The sequence below is a fragment of the Zingiber officinale genome, chromosome 9A (assembly GCF_018446385.1).
Source record: "Zingiber officinale cultivar Zhangliang chromosome 9A, Zo_v1.1, whole genome shotgun sequence".
Classification (NCBI taxonomy): domain Eukaryota; kingdom Viridiplantae; phylum Streptophyta; class Magnoliopsida; order Zingiberales; family Zingiberaceae; genus Zingiber; species Zingiber officinale.
This window is the reverse complement of record NC_056002.1, coordinates 57,962,561-57,971,700: the sequence shown is the minus strand read 5'-3', so window position 1 is coordinate 57,971,700 and position 9,140 is coordinate 57,962,561. Positions and strand designations below refer to the sequence as shown.

Below are 9,140 nucleotides of genomic sequence, written 5' to 3'. Positions count from 1 at the left end.
GCATGCGGTGTTTTCAAGGGACGAGAAGCATGAGTGGAGGATTGGTCGAGGAGACGAGCAAAAGATGCAGCTAGCGAGAAGGATGGCACCGGAGAGAGTCGATGGGCTCGGTGCGTCCGAGGAACGAGGTGCTACTGAAGTGTACGCCGGTAGACGATAATGAAGCACACGGCGATTCTGAGGGACGAGAAGCTAGAGCGGAAGGATGCTCGAGAAGGCTGAAAGTTGGGTTCGGGTGAGTCCTATTTCGGATGGAAGAGATCACCCAAGCGAGTGGAGTTGGAGCGGAAAACCCGGACCCAAGCAAGCGAAGACTCGAACCAAGGGGAGCGGAAATGCAGCGGAAGACCAGGACCAAAAAAATCAACAAAAGTTGATTTTTTCGGTCTGGGGTGCCCCAAGCTGGTCCGGGGCACCCGGACCTGGTCCAAGCACCCGGAGTAGAAAATTATTTCGAACATGACATGGCACGTTCCGTTACGACGGGGATAAAAGTTTATCCCCTCCCAGGCACCTTGAATCTTTCCAGACCCCCCGACCAGGACTATAAATACAGCCCTGATCCAAATGGTTGAAAACAACACTTAAGAACACTTGTAATTATTCTACTTGATTCTAGTCTTGTTATTGTGAGCCATCAAGGTTGTAAGAGCCTTCTCCGCCTGAAGGAGAATTTGACAATGAGCTTCAACTTCCTTAGATTAACAATCTCCCTCGTTGTAACCAAATAAATCTGTTGTGCCTCTTCCTTTTTTAATTAGTCTTTTATTATTTATGCAAGTGTTGATTCTTATTAAGCCGTAAAAGTTCAAGGAAGATTTGTTTTATTGTGCAGGTTATTCCCCCTAACCGACCACTAAAGGTCCTTAGTATCAATCATGAATATAATATCAGACTGGATAGTAATTATCTTGTGAACTGAAAAAAAAAATTTTTTGGGAGAGAACAAGAAAAGAGATAAAAAAATAAAGAAAAAATTTATCGTTCTAGGTTTTATAAAAAAAGAAAACTTTATTTAATAAGAAGTTCATTTTTTAAATACTTTTTAGATATTTATATAAATAAATCTGGATTCATAATATGTTAAAAATATCTTCAATATAAAAAAATATCAAAAATAGTAAAATAAATGTCTAAATATCTGAAAAGATTTTAAATGATAATTTTAGAATCCAAAATTTATGATTATAAGTTATCTCCGATAATAAATCTATGTCTATGTCCGAATAAAAAATTATGACATTTTAGAATTTAGAAAATGTTCACAAGATCTTGTTAGTTCAATCCAGCATCACTATCACAACTGATTCCCTACATAAAATGATCGATTTCATGCTCGACGGGGCTGTATCTCGGCAAGCAAGATTCAATTTAGAAAAAGAAAAAGAAATTTGTTTATTATATTATCTGAACTCGACCTTTCGATCATCTACACGGAGAAACGGTATTTCTAAGTGGCTAAGTTGGATTAAGTTATTTTAATGTGATTGACAAAGAGTTTAAATTAAGTTTAACTGATGTTTGTGAAGTGTGTATCAACTGTACAAGGACTTAGAGCTCACCGAGCTAGTTTGACTCGAAGGCGTAGAGATGATTTTTTGCTAGGTAGGAGTAGACTACTTAAGTGGATCAATTTGAAGCCTTCGACCATGGACTATTAGTTCAAGTTCTAGTCTATAACTTAGCTCGGTCTCGTGAGACTTTGCATATGCTTATGTGGAGGTAAACCCAGTGTAAGCCAATTACAAGGGGATTTGGTTGCCTAGAGTAGTTTAATTGACTAGGGAGTCGACTTAATTTAAGGTAGGATTATAAATGAATTGAACGTTTGTAAATAAATTTGATATTCAACTTTATAAGAGTTTATTTATGCTCATTCAATATACACAAGATGAACTAAATAAACAACTCGTTCAACTAAATATATGTGTATTTAGCTCGTTAATATTTGTGAACAATATTTGTAATCAATATTTGTGAACAACATTCATGAATAATATTTACGGACTATGTTCATTAATAAAATTTTTATCAACATACTAAATAAACAAAAAAACCTTTTAAAATGAACAAATAAGTTTGAATTATCAAACTCAATAATCAATCAAACAAATAAAAAATTTAGATAATTAAATAAACTTGAATTGAGAACTTAATAATATCTAAATGAATTAAGTTCAAATTAAGCTTGAATTATCCTCAAGCTCATGAAAAATAAATCAAATTAAATTTAAATAATTATTTCAATGACTTATATTCATTTTAATTCGACTTGATTTGACTCAATTATCTTATCAATTAAACTGAACATTCCTAAGTTTGACTTAACTTGGCTTATTTACAACCCTAATTCAAGGGGTCAATGAAGATAATAGTTTTATTCAAGCAATAGACAATTGAATTGTTTAGGATTTCTTATTGTGGCAAAAGACGAATACGCTCACCCTCAGCGCCCCTGCCAACCCGTCCCAAGCTCAACATGGAGGAGGTAAATCTCATTTAGGATTTCTTATTGATTAGTAATATAGTTGTTGGTTCTCTAACAATAACTTGTGCTTGATCAATCAACTAGGGGTTATTCTAGTAGATTGAAGGCGCACAAAAAGTGGTTGTTAAAGGTCTTCTTATATAAGCTTTTGGAGAGTTTTGAGTTTGAAAGGCTCGACAAACTATTGTTGATATTCCTTTTATCAAGTTCTTACATTGCTCAAAGGTGTTCAAAGGCGTAACAATAGGAAACCTTACTCAAATATCCAATTGGCAATAGATTAATAATAAGCAAAGCAAAGGAAACATGTCTTCATGTTGATCACTTGAATATGCGATTCAGCGTCGCAGCTAACCTTACTGCACTCTCAGCAAGCCTTAGATTAACAATAGGCAGTCTGCTTAAGAAATAATCATCTGCAAGCACGATTTCGATGACGATTAACCTCTTAAACATTGTATGTTTATACTTGTGCAGCATGTAAATATGTTTGATTTGATTCTATGTTTTCAACTAACCTTCCAATACTGTGTTGTTTTTGACGTCCTTGTAAGCCCAATTGCATGCTGCCTTTATGCTCTCAGATGCATATCTGTGAAAATTATAACAGTTAGTGTTAATGCATGAATTGGTACTGATGCTGAAAAATAAAAGCTTATTGAATTCCTATACGTCCAAGTTTCACACTGAAAAACAAACTGTTTCTTTATTGGTATGGTTAAAAGGGCCTCTCTCTTTTAAAAATTATCAAAACAATAATCTATCTATAATTTTCAACCCAAAATAATCCTATGCACTCTATCTTAGAATTATTTTGTGCAAAATAATAGCACATTAGAGCTGCTTGGTATAAAATAGTACTTTCTAAGAGTTATTTTATATAAAGTAGTTCCAAGATGATACTGTTTTGACCAAAGTAGAGTTAAAATAGCTCGGAGATGAGCTACCTTGGAATAATTTTGACTAAAGGTGGTCAAAACTACTGTTTTGACTTAACTTTGATTAAAATTGTTCCACTTTAAAGTTGCTTTATATAAAGTAATTTCAAAGTAGCTCTAAGACCGTGTTACTTTATACAAAGCAGCTTTAAAATGGAGCACAAAAGAGTATTTCGGAACTTATATAAAGACGTTTTACATAAAGTAGCTCTAAGATGATACTATTTTGACTAAAATGGGATAAAAATAGTTCGGAGATAAAACTATCTTGGAGAATTTTGACGAAAGGTGGTCCAAACTATTTTGACTCAACTTCGATTAAAATTACTCCACTTTAGTGTTGCCTTATATAAAGCAATTTCAAGGTGACGTAGTTTTATACAAAGCAACTCCAAAGTGGTACTAATTTATACAAAGTAGCTCTAAGATAGTATTATTTTATACAAAGCAACTTTAAGATAAAGCGCAAAAGGCTATTTCAAAAATTATATAAAATAATATCCCCTTGGAGTTGTTTAAGATAAAATAGCTCCAAGATGATATAGTTTTGACCAAAGTGGGGTAAAATAAATTCGAGATGAAGCTACCTTGGAGTAATTTTGACTAAAGGTGGTCAAAACAGTTTTTACTCAACTATGATTAAAATTGCTCCAATTTAGAGTTGTTATATATAGAGAGTAATTTCAAGGTGATGTCGTTTATACAAAGCAACTCCAAAGTGGTACTATTTTGTACAAAGTATCCCTAAGATAGTGTTGCTTTTTACAAAGCAAATTTAAGATGGAGGACAAAAGGGTATTTTAGAAATTATATAAAATAGTACCACCTTAGAATCGGTTTATATAAAGTAGCTCTGAGATGATACTATTTTAACCAAAGTGGGGTTAAAATAGCTTCGAGATGAAGCCACCTTGGAGTAATTTTGACTAAAAGTGGTCAAAACAATTGTTTTGACTCAACTTTGATTAAAATTGCTCCACTATAGAGTTTCTTTAGATAAAGCAATTTCAAGGTGATGTAGTTTTATCCAAAGCAGCTCTAAATGGTGTAATTTTATACAAAGTAGCTCTAAGGTAGTGTTACTTTTGACAAAGCAGCTTTAAGATGAAGCATAAAAGGATATTTCAGAAATTATATAAAATAGTACCTTCTTGGAGTCATTTTATACAAAGTAGCTCCAAGATGATATTGTTTTGACCAAAGTGGGGTAAAATGGCTTCGAGATGAAGCTACCTTGGAGTAATTTTGATTAAAGGTTCAAAACAACTGTTTTGACTCAACTTTGATTAAAATTGCTCCACTTCAGAGTTGCTTTAAATAAAACAATTTCATGGTGGTGTAGTTTTATATAAAGCCAGTACAAAGTAGCTCTAAGGTAGTGTTGTTTTATACAAAGCAACTTTAGGATGGAGGGCAAAAGGGTATTTTTAAAATTATATAAAATAATATCTCCTTGGAGTTGTTTTATATAAAGTAGCTCCAAGATGACACTATTTTGACCAAAGTAGGGTAAAATAGCTTGGAGATGAAGTTACCTTGGAGTAATTTTGACTAAAGGTGGTCAAAACAGCAACTTTGACTCAACTTTGATTAAAATTGCTCCACTTTAAAGTCGCTTTAAATAATTCAATTCCAAGGCGTAGTTTTATATAAAGCAAGTACAAAGTAGCTCTAAGATAGTGTTGCTTTTTACAAAGCAAATTTAAGACGGAGTGCAAAAGGGTATTTCAGAATTATATAAAATAGTATTACCTTGGAATAGTTTTATATAAAGTAGCTCCGAGATGATACTATTTTGATCAAAGTGGGGTTAAAATAGCTTCGAGATGAAGATACCTTGGAGTAATTTTGACTAAAAGTGGTCAAAACAATTGTTTTAACTCAACTTTGATTAAAATTGCTCCACTTTAGAGTTGCTTTATATAAAGAAATTTCAAGGTGACATATTTTTATACAAAGTAGCTCTAAAGTGGTGTTATTATACAAAGTATCCCTAACGTAGTGTTACTTTTGACAAAGCAGCTTTAAGATGGAGCGCAAAAGGGTATTTCAGAAATTATATAAAATAATACCTCCTTGGAGTCATTTTATATAAAGTAACTCCAAGATGATATTGTTTTAACCAACGTGGGGTAAAATGGCTTCGGATGAAGCTACCTTGGAGTAATTTTGACTAAAGGTGGTCAAAACAACTGTTTTGATTCAATTTTGATTAAAATTGTTCCAATTTAGAGTTGCTTTAATTAAAATAATGTCAAGGTGGTGTAGTTTTATATAAAGCAAGTACAAAGTAGCTCTAAGGTAGTATTATTTTATACAAAGCAGCTTTAAGATGGAGCGCAAAAGAGTATTTCAAAAATTATATAAAATAATACCTCCTTGGAGTTATTTTATATAAAGTAGCTCCAAGATGATACTGTTTTGACCAAAGTGGGGTAAAATAGCTTCGAGATGACGTTACCTTGGAGTAATTTTGACTAAAGGTGGTCAAAACAACTGTTTTAACTCAACTTTGATTAAAATTGCTCCACTTTGGAGTTTCTTTATATAAAGCATTTTCAAAGTTGTATAGTTTTATGCATAGCAGCTCCAAGGTGGTGTATTTTGTACAAGTGGTGCTTGTTTTATACAAAGCTACTTTAAGATGGAGCACAAAAGGATGGAGCGTAAAAGGGTATTTCAGAAATTATATAAAATAACACCTCCAAAGTGAGATTAAAAAAACTTTGAGATGAAGCTACCTTAGAGTAATTTTGATTAAAGGTGGTCATAACAACTGTTTTGACTCAATTTCGATTAAAATTACTCCACCTTAGAGTTGCTTTGTATAAAGCAGTTTCAAGGTTATATTATTTTATACAAAGTAGTTCCAAAGTGGTGTTACTTTGTATAAAGTAGCTCTAAGGTAGGTAGTGTTGCTGTATAGAAAATAGGCTCCAAAATGGAGCGTAAAAGCGTATTTTGGAAATCCAATAATTGTCAAAACAACTATTTTGACCTTGTTTTAATTCAAACTGTTTAAAGTTGCTTTGTACAGTGCTACTTTATACAAAACAACTCTAAGATGGTGATGTTTTATACAAAGTAGCTCTAAGATGGAGCGTAAAGAGGTATTTCGGAAATTAGATAATGGATGGGCGTTGTTTTGATAATTTTTAAAAGAATGTCCTATAGATGATATGGATAAAAAAGAGTGCTTTTAATTTCTACCAAAAAGTTTTAAGCAGAAGAAGTCTCAAATAAACACAAACTGCATATGGCACTTACATATCAGGGCAAGTAACATCATTATTGCTGCATTTCTCCCATTTCACAACTTGATCAGACCAGTCGCTCTGTTGTTCAAACGAAGCTTTAGCCAAAACCAACACAAAGACATCAAAAAAAAAACTCACGGAAAATTATCTCACAGTGATGTTTTGTTTGAGTGTGTCGAGAAATTCCTCCACAACATTGTCGTAAAATCGATCTCCTGCTGTCTCAATAATATCTTTATCCCAGACTTGCATCACAACGCACATCAACATAGAAAAATAGTCGAGTACGGAGACTGACAAGCACAAGAAATTCCTACACTGTGGAGCACTGATTTCCGTCTGAACCAACGAACATCGATTGTATTTCCTCCCTATCGGAAGTAAATCCAACATGTAGAGGCTGAACAATTCCAAATCGACATTAGTTCGTTCAAATACCCGAAGAAAGCAATTAAGAAATAGTCTCTTCTACCTGATGGATGTCACCCATTAAGTGCGAAAGGAATAGAAGTGCTTCAGTGAGATTATCTAGATTACAGGTAAAAAAAAACAGAGGAAATGAATTAAGTAGAAATGATATCAATATAACATAGGACATAGAAACTATCTTTGATATATTAATTACATTGGGGTTCATCAGCTGAGCTTCCATAGGTCAGAAGCTGATTAGTATAGTTAGTGATGGCACCTGAGACACACCTCCCTCTCACACCCCCTTCATCTTTGCAGTCCCCTTTTAATAACCAACATATCATTGTTAGCATTATAAACTCGAATAAAAAGGCACCATTTTTAATTCATATCGTTAGAAGAGTATCACTTTTATAAAATCTATCATCGTAGTGCTTCGCCTATAATTGGATTCTTGAAATATACTTTATAGTTTGACCAAAACTATACCATCTTGGAACAGGTTTTAATAAGATGGAGCATGTTTGAGTGAGTAGTTTTAACTAAAGTTGGGTCAAAATTGCACCTCCTTGAAGCAACTTTTGCCAAACCTACAGCAAGGAAAACTGACCAAAGTTCCTCCAAAGTAAAGCAAATTTAACCTAGACTAAGTCTAGCACCTTGGAGCAGCTTTGACTTGGAGTGGTTTTAACCAAGATAAGTCATAATTGACCTAAGCTGCTCTAAGTTTGACCAAAATTGTTTTAAAGTGATCTTTTTTAAAAAAAAAATCCAAACTGCTCTAAGATAGTGTAACTTTAGTCAAAGCTGTTATAAAGTGGAACACAAACAGATATTCAGGTATCAAATTATAGGTGAAATATTTTTTTAACACTATAGTATGGACTTTAATAAATACAATCTGAGAATGAAAGAACACTCACTGTTGTAATTATAAGTGCAAAGATCATCAGGAGTGTCGATGTAGTGAAGCTCCGACGACCAGCGGTATCGGAACTTGATTCTATCTGCCCAAGAGCAAAGTGTGCTGAGGTCGTTCTCTGCATAGGCAGGGAGTAGCTCTTTAACTGCTGCCGCTGCAGACTCACTTAAACGATCCTGGGCAACCTGGCAAATAAACTGGTGGCCGACAATAACCCATAAATAAGTGAAGGAGGAAAAGGTAAGAGCAGGAAGCAAAGAGTCCCCATCCGTAGGCGAAGGCTGGGAGTGATAAGAGCAGGAAGAAAGAGGGAAGACTGTGGGACTTGAAGTTGGAGCCCATTTTCTTGACAAAAGAAGGAGGAGGATTTTATTTTTCTGTTATATTGCTCTGCACTTTTGGCTCAATCTTTGTCATTGTAGCAGATTGTAGCAAACAAATGAAAGGGAAGCTTGAACAAGACAAGTAAGCGAGCCAAAATATTAGGTCTGAATTAGACGGCAAAAATAAGAGGGGCTATTATTATTATTATTATTATTATTATTATTATTATTATTATTATTATTAGGGAGCGGCTACCCATATCCTATGGATCACTAAACACACTTTAATTTTTCTTTCTTAAAAATATCCTTAGATAAAAAGTCTTAAACATCTTTTTACAAAATTTATATCTCCTTCCTCTGTCGTTCTCTTTTGCTCTTTTTTTTATTTCCTTTTATCTAAACCCTAACAATCTAATATCTCCCAAAATTTCATTTTTGTAACAAATAAAACACGATGGACCATGAAGATCCAATTCCCACGAATAATGTAAGCTTTTTTTTTTCATTTTTTTCGTACAGTATGATTGTATATTTGTATCATTGCGATTTGAACTGTAGCAGTCTGAAAGTTATTCAAACGTGTAGTGTTCAGCTATATTAGACCAAACATTTTGAGTAATGTTTGTTGGTGCTGGAAGCATCCGACGATCGAACCCGTGTTTTGATAATGACAAAGGGTTCAAAGTTAAGTTGGTTTGTGATCTAACAGTTTGAATAAGCTTGCAAGAAAGTCCTAAGTGTACTTAGGCAAAAGTCCTAGCTGCGGTTAGGCAGGTGGAAAACCCTAGGGGGTGGTAA

At 33.8% G+C, this 9,140-nt stretch overlaps 1 pseudogene; it reads right to left on the bottom strand.

Moving 5' to 3' along the window:
- Positions 1–2,667: 2,667 nt before the first annotated feature.
- LOC122019223 lies at positions 2,668–8,433 on the bottom strand (annotated as a pseudogene).
- Positions 8,434–9,140: the final 707 nt, after the last annotated feature.